This window comes from Piliocolobus tephrosceles, chromosome 4, assembly GCF_002776525.5.
Source record: "Piliocolobus tephrosceles isolate RC106 chromosome 4, ASM277652v3, whole genome shotgun sequence".
Taxonomy (NCBI): domain Eukaryota; kingdom Metazoa; phylum Chordata; class Mammalia; order Primates; family Cercopithecidae; genus Piliocolobus; species Piliocolobus tephrosceles.
The window spans coordinates 165611724-165624610 of NC_045437.1; positions in this window are offsets into that span (position 1 = coordinate 165611724).

Below are 12887 nucleotides of genomic sequence, written 5' to 3' on the forward strand. Positions count from 1 at the left end.
TCCTTCCTTCCTTCCTTCCTTCCTTCCTTCCTTCCTTCCTTCCTTCCTTCCTTCCTTCCTCCCTTCCCTTCCCTTCCTCCTTTCCCTTCCCTTCCCTTCCTCCTTTCCTCCCTCCCTTCCTCTCCCCATTTTACGTTTTGTAGAATTTTCTAGATGCCTCTCAGTAATTTTTATTTTCAACTTTTAGAAATGTTCCTATTTGTTGTTACATGAATTTGGCATGGCCAAATTTATCCCTTGCCACCTCTTGATCTAGAGATGGTTCTTGATTGGCTTAGGCCAGTCAGTATAATCTCACTCTCACTTTGTCCCAGCTATTGATTAAAAAATAGAGGTAACTCTTCAAATTTAGGTGGCCTTTTCTCTTTCCCTGGATGGTTAGCTTACATAATGTCTGACACTGATGAAGCCATTTTGCTACCAATGGGAAAAACAACCCAAGGATAAAACTACTACGGAGGAGGAGAGAAAAGCCAAGAAAATAGATACAGAGGTGGTACTGATCAAATCCTGCAAAGTTTATACCTTCTGAATTTTTTATTTATATGGTCCAGTAAATTACCTTAATATCTGAGACAACTTTATGTACATTTTTAGTTGTTAGGGAAAGTATTCTAAATGATATACTCTCCCTTTGTCCTCTCAAAGAGAATTTATTGAGTGCCTATTATGTTTCAAAGTTCTATATTATGTGTGTCAGGAAATATAAAGAAATAAAATCTCTCATAGAAAGAAGCTATATCTCTATTTCTCAGTTGATAAAGTCCATTTATCTCACTTCTATACCTCTTTTACTGTGGACCAGTCATTCTGTTTTTTGGCCCAGTCCTTGTTTTGTGTGCTGAGATCATTAAGCTACCCTGCCCTCACATGTTGGACTTCATATATTTGAGGAGAGGAATTCCATACCACTTGGATTAAAAGATCTCTAGTAACCAAATACAAGTTCACTCCTTGGGTCTTGTTTTGATTCACTGATCTCTAGGAGTGCAATGTTGTTTTGTCTTGTTTGAAAAGAGGGATTTGATTCGAATTATCTTTCTTCCATTAGCATGATTTCTTTGTATCAGTAAGGCTCAACTGTCACAGTGGAAAGTGGAGGAAGAATGGCATAGAAAAATAAAACCTGGTTGTGGGAAGAGTTGAAGCTACAGGCCAAATTTATCCCATGTTGACAATAGGTATAGGCCCTGGAGAGTAGGGTATACCTTATTCCACCTAGCACAGTGCCAGCACTGTGAGAATAGGGACTAGGACAGTAACAACTAGGTCAAATAGCCAAGATTCTGTACTGATGATCCTTTCATTCTCTCAGGGCATCCAATGCAGTCCTAATATTAGCACATCCTGGGGACCCAAAAATAAATAAGACCCTAACTTAAAACCTAGATGATGGGTTAATAGGTGCAGCAAATCACCATGGCACATGTGTACCTATGGAACAAACCTGCATGTTCTGCACGTGTATCTCAGAACTTAAAGTAGAATAAAAAAAGGAAGAATGTTCTTAAAATTTTAAGAAAGACCATTTTAATTTTAATAACAACCATTTTAAGAACAACCAATCAGATGAGAATTCCAAAGGTGGAAAGAAAAAGTTCACAGTTTAGAGCAGACAATCTATGGAAAGGGAGAAAATTTTTGCAATCTATGCATCTGACAAAGGGCTAATATTGAGAGTCTACAAGGAACTTAAACAAATTAACAAGAAAAAACAACCCCATCAAGAAGTAGGCAAAGGACATGAACAGACGCTTCTGAGAATAAGACATTTATGCAGCCAATAAACATATAGAAAAAATCTCAACATCTCTGATCATTAGAGAAATGCAAATTAAAACCACAATGAGATATCATCTCACACCAGACAGAATGGCAATTATTAAAAAGTCAAGAAACAACTGATGCTGGCAAGACTGTGGAGAAATAGGAAGACTTTTACACTGTTGGTGGAAATGTAAATTAGTTCAACCACTGTGGAAGATAGTGTGGTGATTCCTCAAGGATCTAGAACCAGAAATACCATTTGATCCAGCACCCCCATTACTGGGTATATACCCAAAGGAATATACATCATTCTATTATAAAGATACATGCACACATGTTCATTGCAGCACTATTCAGAATAGCAAAGACATGGAATCAACCCAAATGCCCATCAATGATAGACTGGATAAAGAAAATGTGTCACATATACACCATGGAATACAATGCAGCCACAAAAAGGAACAAGATCATGTCCTTTGCAGGGACATAGATGAAGCTGGAAGCCATTATCCTCAGCAAACTAACACAGGAGCAGAAAACCAAATGCTGCATGTTCTCCCTCAAAATGGGAGCTGAACAATGAGAAGACATGAACACAGGGAGGGGAACAACACACACCGGGGCCTGTTAGGGGCTCAGGAGGAGGGAGGGCATCAGGATACATAGCTAATGCCTATGGGGCTTAATACCTAGGTGATGGGTTGATAGGTGCACCATGGTGCAAACCACCATGGCACAAGTATGTAGCAAACCCGCACATCCTGTAGATGTATCCCAGACCTTAAAATATTTTTTTGAAAGTTCACACTTTAGAAGAGGGAATGACTACATAAATAAGTAGGTGCAAATATTAAGTAATAGATATTGAAATAGAAGTAAGAAGAAATAATTGCTCTATCTAGGAGTCAGAAAAGGTTTGCCATAGGAAGGAATATATGGACTAAGGGCTCAAAAAGCAGCTTGTTCATGGTCCTGTCAAAACCAGAACCAAGTCTAGCCTTCCTGATTCTCAGTCTAACGTGTCTTAAAAGATGAATCATACCAATCTGTTGTGAAGAGTCCACATGAACTGACACAAAACAATACCCGGAATGGAGCTGGAAATGACAGGTAATTTTGGGAAAGGAAACACACACACACACGCCCCACACACCCCAAGGCCTAAAATATCAGTGTAGAAATATTCACCGGGTGACTTGAAGAAGTAGGAAACTGGGTTGAACCAGAAAGAAAGAGTACCCATGAAAAATTCATTCTCCAAAATTAATCTCTACGAGAACATTCCCATGTAGCTGAGCCAGCAAATTGCAGGATCAGGAATGAACAGATTAGAGAATGTGTGCTAGAGAACTGCTCTGAAGACACAATACCAAATTCTTTTGGTGTCCATCTTTTCTGTATCTGGGGTGGTTTGGGGTTTCTGGGTAAGTAGTTAGTTTATAAAGAGACATATTCCACTGACGTTTTGTAGGAATTTCCTAGAGGGAAAGAAGGAGTATTTTACTTACCAACCAACAAATTTAGATTGAGGGTCTACTTTGTGGTACTTATTACACTAGATACGATTCTTTCAGTTTTTCCAAATTATTTATTTATACACCTTCTCTTCAGAAAGAAATAGAACTGCTAACAAAGATAAGTAAAACATGCAATGCTATGAGACACAATTTTATTTTTTGCTACTGCTTTTAATTCTCCTCCTTTTTACATTATAAGGACTCTCCAACTTTCCCACCATTTTGTTTATTAAAATTTATTCCAGTCCAGTAACCCCAATCTCCAAATTCCAACTCAGATCTCCGGGTTTAACTCTCCCATCTCCCATTTAAACCCATCTGGACAGGTTAGATATCAAGTTGCAAGGATTCAGAGTGGAGGGGAGAGGGGGTGATATGGCTCCAGCATATCCTTTCCCCCTTCTCTCACATTTCTGTTGTTAGGGAGCTGTGAGAATAGATGGGCAAGGCAAAGATTACTTTCTATAACTGGACATTGCGAAGACACGTAGCAGAAAGTGCCCAGGCTTTGAAACCTCTGGTTTCATCTCATTCTGTTTGCTGCAGGTGGTCTCTGCAGACACAATGGTCCCAAGCAGATGAAATAGAGTGTGCCTGGGCAATGTTCAGCTCCAGACCAGCCCTTCTGTTGTCAAGGACCCCTCAGAGAGGCATCACCAAGCCTCTGGCAACATCTGTGCTCCTCTGGCTCCACCACATCTTGGGCAGCCCTAATATTCTTACCCTTTCTCTTGCCCTAGACTCCCTCAGGTGGAGCCACAAGAACCATTGAGGTCTTCTCTGTTTGTTGAGGCGGTTTCATGGGCACCCTGTCTCAAAATGTGGAATTTTAATTTTTAGTGGTGACTGTGTGATGACACAGATTGGTCAATGCCACTGAGAGAAGAATTTATGACATATTTCATGAGAAAAGTGGGCGTGTCCCACCATGCAGGGCCACAAGGAGAACTACCAGGTTTTGGTTGGGAAGCAGAAGCAGGAACCAGGAGAAACCAGGCCAGAGCCTTGATAGGAATTTCCATGGGAAAGTGAAGGCAGAGAGAGGTAAGCAGCTTAGTGCTGCCTCATTTGAATGGGGCTTTGGGCTACAGGGGTAGTTTTTAGTCTTAGTGGGCTTTGGGCTACAGGGGTAGTCTCTAGTTGTGTGATATTTGGCCCTGGTTTGATTTAGAGAAGGGGAAATACTGGCTTGGTGTCTGAGAGTTATAGAAAATAAGTGGTTGGGGAATAAGAGCTCAGACTGGTTGGTTTACATATGAAAGGCAAGCTACCAGCCAAGTTCTTTGCCATCTCTGAGAATTGGCTAGCCCTGGGAGAGGTAGTCTCCCCTTGGCCAGCAGGATTTTTTAACATCAAAACCTCATAAGATACATTAAAAGCATGATTAATTTGCACCTCAGAGCCCTTCCAGCCAGCCCTTACAAATTTCTAGGCCGTAAAGAGCATCCAAATATGTTTTCTACACTTCAGCAGACAGTGTTAGATTCCTTTTAGAACTCTTTATCCTTCCCATCTTAGGAAGCAACACCAAGTAGAATGGGTTGCTTGTAGGTTCTACATCCCAGGTAGATTTCATCCACGCAAGACAGACTTTCTCTCCTTTTTGAAATTACTTTCATTTTCTTTGGAATGATTGAATGATGCGTTTCTACCCCTCACCCCTCAGAAGGAACAAAGGGAAAATCATTACCTAGTATTATGGACTAAATTATGAGTATCTCTAACCCCCAATTTATATGCTGGAACCATAACCCCCACTGTGACTGTGTTTAGAGATAGGGGCTATAAGGAAGTGAATAAAGTTAAGTGATATTATAAGAGTGGCATCCAGATATGCTGGGATTAGTGCTCTTATAAGAAGAGACACAAGAGATACATTAAGAAGGCAGCTGCCTATAAGCCAAGAGAAGACGCCTCAGGATAAAACTTACCTTGCCAGCACCTTGATCTTGGACTTCCCAGCATCTAGAGCTGACAGTAGTACATTTCTGTTTTTTAAGCCACCCAGTCTGTGGTATTTTGTTACGGCATCTGTAGGAGATTAATATACCTTGGAACACCTAATTCCCACAGATTGGTAATGACCACTGTAAATGTGTCTTCTTCACTTCCTTCTGTTTTTTGTTTATATGCCGGGTAGCAATGGCAGTGGTAGTTGTAGGGGCATAGGGAACATTTCCTCTTCACCCTCTGAATTTTCACCAAAAAATTAACTCACAGAAGGCAGATTAATTGGAGAAAAGGCATCCACATCTATTAACATGCACATGGAGAAGAACCACAGAATGATGACCCCAAACCCACAATGGGGTACAGAAGCTTACCTACCATCTCGAGGTTACAGAAAGAATGAAGGTTTGGATGTTGGCAAAACAGGTGGCGGGCAGGAGAGAAGAGGAAACCTGGCTAGCAAAGGTGATCTTGTTACATAGAGGAAACCTCACAGGTAGCATCCCTCAGCGACCATATAGATGGTAAAGTGTTTGTATCAGACCTTTAAAGGTATCAGATTTTCAGTTAATCTTTCCTAGATCCAGATAAGGAAAGGCCTCAGAGAAAACCCAGCTACATCAATGCAGATTTTCTCTACAGAAGCAACTCTCCCTCACAAAAGACAGCTTTGCAAGACTACTTCTCTTTGCTGGCTCTTGAGGAAAAGCCATTTCAAAATAAGTTAGAGAAGTGTCTTTTGGGGTCAAATATTTTGATTTTCTTCGTGGTGATGGTGGTGGTGTTATTACCAGTAGTAGGGTAGCATCTTCATAAGCTCCAAGAAAATTTACACCAACTGATAGCAGTTAATTGATGGCTCCCACTTGGGCCTTAACTACAATTTTAGAATTGATCCCACTCAACACCTTGTTGTGTTTCATCTCTATCAACATGGAAACAGAGACATAACATAGCTTGTTTCATGTGCATTATTGCGTTATTTTTTCCTGCATATATAGTCTCTCTACCCTTATTGTAAATTCCTTGAAGATGGCACTCCAGAGAACCTAGTATTGTGCTTGCCCATACAAAGAAAGAAAGTGCTTTGCTGTTTTGCTTATTTGGGAAGTGGTATCTCCTGTTAATTACTCAGCCTTAGGCTGCATTTGTCACCTGCTGAGATCACCATAGAATTCTGCCTTCATACTCAGGAATATTTAAAACACAATAACTCCTTGAAAAAGGGAAGGAATCATTAGTCACATGGAATTTGCTTACAAGTATATTCCAACTTGCCCAATAAACTAGACTTTTTTTTTTCCTACATAAAGACCATTTGAAGAAATGGCAGCTCAGTTAAACGCACAGCTTCATTTTTTTTTTTTTTAATCCCACTGTCTGGTCACCCCATTTCTTTTACAAGCAGACACTGCCTGGAAGCTACAATTGCTGCGGAGTGGTAACAAGGGGTCCTCCATAGGCCACAGAATCTCCAATCAAGAACAGGTGCAGTCACACCCCCTCTGCAAACAAAGATATTTTCTTTGAATGGGCACAACATGGAAGAATGGGATGTATTAATAGCTAAATAGTGTCTTTATTAACAGTAGAACAGCTGGCAGTTCTATATGACAGCGCTCATTCCAATCCATTTTATCCAATTGCAGAACTATAAGCACGCTCCACCAGGGAACTAAGGGGACCACACGCAAGCAATCAGCCATTCAACAGCACTCTAATTGCTGCACAGTTGGAAGTGTGTTCTCCTCAGCCACTGTTATTCTTTTAGGCGGAATTGTTGGTGCACTCGCCTATCTAGAATCAAGTGCTGCTAATACAGATAAGCTGCTTGAAGAAACTTCCTTTGTTTTACAAGGCCTTGTGAGCCGTCCTCCAGGGGGGTGCTCCCTGGTCTTGGTTGATCATAAATCCCTGGTGCTGGGTGCCAGAAGGGAAGCAGATGTAGGGAGTCTCAGCATCTCTGTCATCTCCTAGCAAAGTGGTTACCCTAAAGAGGGAAAAATAAACTCCCAACTCATAAAGATCCTGTTAGACCCTGCTTGAGAACCTTTCTTCAGGGCATCCTACTGAGCTGAAGAATAGATTCAGCGAGTCAGTGCAGATGTATAAATGCCTGTGACTGTAGTCCAAGTCCCTGAGCAGTGGGGAAGCTATACTGGGAGGAATCCATGTCAGGGTATAACCAGGTTACACAGGTAAGAGCCAGGAAAGGAGGGAAGGAATTGGAAAGTAAATAAAAGCATGACCGAGGAGCAAATTAAAAACCAAACCTGAACTATCTAAGCAGACAAAAAAAAAAAAAAAAAAAAATCATTTCTTTAGCGTATTTATCAAAGAAGGATCTGGCTAAACATTATAAAAATTATTTTCAATGTCAAATAAGGGAGGCTGGGTTACTTTCTTATTCTTTTAGACTACTGTTTAATTTTCTTTGTGTGTTTGTTTTATTTGCAGTTTACCCAGTCTAAGAAAATACTGTTTGCAGGGCATTGCATCTCTGCCTTTTTACAGGTTAATTCCTGTTTGGTGAGTTTTCAAAGTATCCTTTAGGGAGAATATTAAAAGGCTCTTGGCTGTATTTAGCCCAGACAAATATAGGCAGATATGAAATTATAAAATCTTCCTGATATGCAGGGCTTTCTTTGTTCTCTCTGATGATATGGGGATAAAATGACTCAGAGGAATAAGAGTTATTGTTTAGGATTTGCCAATCAGGCCGCTGATCCATCCATGGCTCATCCATTGTTAGGACTTCTTGTTTTGTCCTTGTTAGCATGTAACTCCAGGTAATAAAATTATAGGTTACTCTCATTTTTCTACCCCCTTTTTGTTAAATTGCCCCCAAATGGCTTTCAGACAATATTTTTTTCCATCCCTACTGATGGCACTTTCTGAATAAAGAAGCACGTCTTTGGCTGCAGCAATGGATTCAGATGAAATGGAAATCATTGTTGAAGATAAAATAGACCCTAGAGAGCTCAGGACAGTGAAAATCAGCCGTTCACAAAGCAAGTCTCTAAAGCTTTAATAAAAGGCAGCAAAGACGGGCCAAGCAACAGACTCCAAAAGGAGGCAAAAGGTCATGTCTTTTATACGAACTCTTTCATGTTTCTTCCATGATGGGTTAAGTTTTCAGAGCAGCATAAATTCTCCACGAGAATCCTTACATTCTCAGCCCTCCTGCCAAGAAAGTGAAGATGCATGTGCATCTGTTTGGAAATCTCCCAAATGCATGTGCAAAATGGGCCAAGCAGCTTTCATTGCCAAACATTCGGAGGAGCCCCGTCACAGCCTCATGCAGAGGACTTCAGTTTTAGGGCGAAGGCACCTGCAGACAATGCTGGGAAGAGAGGAGGGGGAAGGGAGGATATTTTTGGCAACAGAATGCCAGGGTCTGGTTAGAGTAGAATAAACAAATGTACAGATTCCTCCCTATCCAATGTGGATATTTAAAGAGACATCCCCAAATGCGTCCATTTAAAAAATTAACACTGTCCACATGCAGTGCTGTGTTAATTGCTCTTTGCCCTTACTCTACATTATTTTCTTGCTGTCGGCTGAGTTTATAATCAGGGAAAAGATGTCATTTCCGGCCCTTATGATTCAGGGTTTCTTAACTAGTTAAATTAGTAGCTTTCATGTCAGGGGACATGTGGAACAGCTCAAAGAAAATCCCCTATCTTCCTCTGCTCAGAGAGACATATTCAAGGTAATATCTGACTCCTGGACTTTCTTCTGAAGCTCATTACTGTGTGTGATCTTGAGTAAGTTACTTCTCGTAGTTAGTAGCTGCTCTTTTTAAAAAATAAAGCTGTGGGCCGGGCGCGGTGGCTCAAGCCTGTAATCCCAGCACTTTGGGAGGCCGAGACGGGCGGATCACGAGGTCAGGAGATCGAGACCATCCTGACTAACACGGTGAAACCCCGTCTCTACTAAAAATACAAAAAATTAGCCGGGCGAGGTGGCCGGCGCCTGTGGTCCCAGCTACTCGGGAGGCTGAGGCAGGAGAATGGCGTGAACCCGGGAGGCGGAGGTTGCAGTGAGCTGAGATCCAGCCACTGCACTCCAGCCTGGGCGACACAGCAAGACTCCGTCTCAAAAAAAAAAAAAAAATAAATAAATAAATAAATAAATAAATAAATAAATAAAGCTGTGAACTCCTTGAGGGTAGAAGCTGTGACTTCCTTTTCTTGGTTTCCCTGTAACCTAGCACCATGCCCTGCACATAAATACTGTGGAACGCAAGTGGCAACCATATTTGCCACATCTCTTCTGGGTAATATGAATATTCATCTCAGTGTTTATCATATAGTTATAGAAAAATGTACATCTTTATATCTGTTTAATGCTTTCAGCATTTTGAATAACTTTAACAGTACTCTTATTAGGTAGGACTAAATTCAGTCATAAAAAGTTATTTTATGACTGTCCACCTATGGAGGTACTAATGGCTCAAAGGACACATACCTAGTGAATAACACTAGAGGCCTCCCCACTAAAGGAAGGCTTTCCTGTTATCAGAGCACCAATTAGTTTTTAGTAGAAGCAAGAGTTCAAAGGGAAGCATTGAGTAAAACTGCATTCCTACTGGGAGTGCCAAAAGCTATGTGTCTCATCAGGATTTCCTGAAAGCGAGAGGGTCGTTTTCATCTATTTGATTTAGTTCTTTCTTATGTCAGTACACCATCTGAGTGTTAGATCTTTTCTTCATGGAGATCTGGTATTCTCATCCAGTCTTACTTCCAACTATGGCACATAGCTACACCCTTTGTGTACTTGTGAGGTACCTCTTCCATGTAAGGGATATAGTTACATCACGATGGTAAATCCTCCAGCTCTGAGACTAACTCCCCATGCTGACTGCAGGACACTTTTGCCAATGTTGGCACAGCCATTTCCTAGATTGGCTGTGAGGAGGGATGGGAAACACCATCTGGGAAGAGTAATGCCCGTCCTCATGTGCCAGACTGCACTGGCCATGTGTGTCTGAGGACGAGAGCTGGTCCTCTGTCCTTTGTGGCATCAAGCAGGGCCTCCTGCCCAGAGGCTGACTGCTGGACCACACATACAGTAGTTCCCACCGTGGGGAAGAAGAGGCGGCAATTTCCTGATTGCAGCGAGTCTCCCAGGGGAGCTCGTTTCTCCATGAGTGCCTTTGTGATTCTTTTAAACTCTCTCTGTTGGTTTGGTCTGGTTTCTGACATGCGGACTCTGGTATCTCAGAGTCTGACCCAGTAACTGTGGGCTTCTCTTATTAAGCGACTCTGGGGCTAACGTTATCATTGTCTCATTGTGTGAGACATGCCAGGATTACCTCAGAGGCTGCTGAGGCTGTGAAACACTATGCCACCAGATTTATTCCACTTTTAAAAGTGGGATTTTCAATAAGTGGGAGCTGGATGATGAGAACACATGGACACAAGGGGGAACAGCACACACTGGGACCTGTCAGAGGTGGGGCATGGGAGAGGAAGAACATCAGGAAGAATAACTAACAGATGCTGGGCTTAATACCTAGGTGATGGGATGATCTGTGCAGCAAACCACCATGGCATACATTTCCCTGTGTAAGAAACCTGCACATCCTGTACATGTACCCTTGAACTTAAAAGTTGAAGAAAAGGAAAACTAGATATGAAGTTGGCTGTAGGTTTTTCACAGATACATGTTATCAGGTAGAGGAAGTTCACTTACATTTCTAGTTTGCTGAGAGTTTTTGTCATAAAAGGATATTAAACTTTGTCTAATTTTTTCCTGCAAAACAGTGGGTTTTTCAAAATAACAGATGAATTGACTAAATAAATTTGATGGAATCCTAAAGCTCCATTATAAAGGATGACGTGGTGCTGTATTTATTGACCTGAAAAGGTGTTCATAACACAATATCATGTGTGAAATTATTTTACTTATGTAAAATTACAGATATCTATATCTGTACATATATTTATATGTGTAGACACATGTCTAGAAGGTTACTCATAAATTAACTGTGGTCATCTCTGGGTGGTAGATACTGATGAGACCAAAAAATTTTTTTTCTAATGTTAGTGTGTGTAATTTCAAAATTACTTGTAGTGAGAAGGTCTCATTTTTAGTTGCAGGAGAAACTAAATCTAATTTCATTTTGAAAAAACATGTCTTCTACTGGTTTTTCATTGCACAGCTTTGTAATCCCACCCTCTTTGATAATATCAGAAAGAATTTACAAAGCATATATTCATGACTGAGGAATTTTTCAACACTCAGCACACTCATTTAGGTAATTGCAACCCTATTCTTCCATAGTGTTGGGTCTCAAAAAATGATACTCCAAAGAATAGTGCTTTGGCATGCTGAGTACTTTGAAATAAAGGAGATTGGAAGGCCTCAGAAGAGCCTCAGAAACAAGGGTTTTTTTTTTTTTTTTTTCCTTTTTTTTTTGAGACAGAGTCTTGCTCTGTCACCCAAGCTGGAGTGCAGTGGTGTGACCTCAGCTTACTGCAACCTCCACCTCCCATGATAAAATGATTCTCATGCTTCAGCCTCTTTTTTTTTTTTTTTTTTAAATTATACTTTAAGTTCTAGGGTACATGTGCATAACGTGCAGGTTTGTTACATATGTATACTTGTGCCATGTTGGTGTGCTGCACTCATCAACTCGTCAGCACCCATCGATTCGTCATTTATATCAGGTATAACTCCCAATGCAATCCCTCCCCGCTCCCCCCTCCCCATTATAGGCCCCGATGTGTGATGTTCCCCTTCCCGAGTCCAAGTGATGTCATTGTTCAGTTCTCACCTATGAGTGAGAACATGCGGTGTTTGGTTTTTTGTTCTTGTGATAGTTTGCTAAGAATGATGGTTTCCAGCTGCATCCATGTTCCTACAAAGGACGCAAACTCCTCCTTTTTTATGGCTGCATAATATTCCATGGTGTATATGTGCCACATTTTCTTAATCCAGTCTGTCACAGATGGACATTTGGGTTGATTCCAAGTCTTTGCTATCATGAATAGTGCCACAATAAACATACGTGTGCATGTGTCTTTATAGCAGCATGATTTATAATCCTTTGGGTATATACCCAGTAGTGGGATGGCTGGGTCATATGGTACATCGAGTTCTAGATCCTTGAGGAATCGCCATACTGTTTTCCATAATGGTTGAACTAGTTTACAATCCCACCAACAGTGTAAAAGTGTTCCTATTTCTCCACATCCTCTCCAACACCTGTTGTTTCCTGACTTTTTAATGATTGCCATTCTAACTGGTGTGAGATGGTATCTCATTGTGGTTTTGATTTGCATCTCTCTGAAGGCCAGTGATGATGAGCATTTTTTCATGTGTCTGTTGGCTGTATGAATGTCTTCTTTTGAGAAATGTCTGTTCATATCCTTTGCCCACTTTTTGATGGGGTTGTTTGTTTTTTTCTTGTAAATTTGTTTGAGTTCTTTGTAGATTCTGGATATTAGCCCTTTGTCAGATGAGTAGATTGCAAACATTTTCTCCCATTCTGTAGGTTGCCTGTTCACTCTGATGGTAGTTTCTTTTGCTGTGCAGAAGCTCTTTAGTTTAATCAGATCCCATTTGTCAATTTTGGCTTTTGCTGCCGTTGCTTTTGGTGTTTTAGACATGAAGTCCTTGCCCATGCCTATGTCCTGAATGGTACTA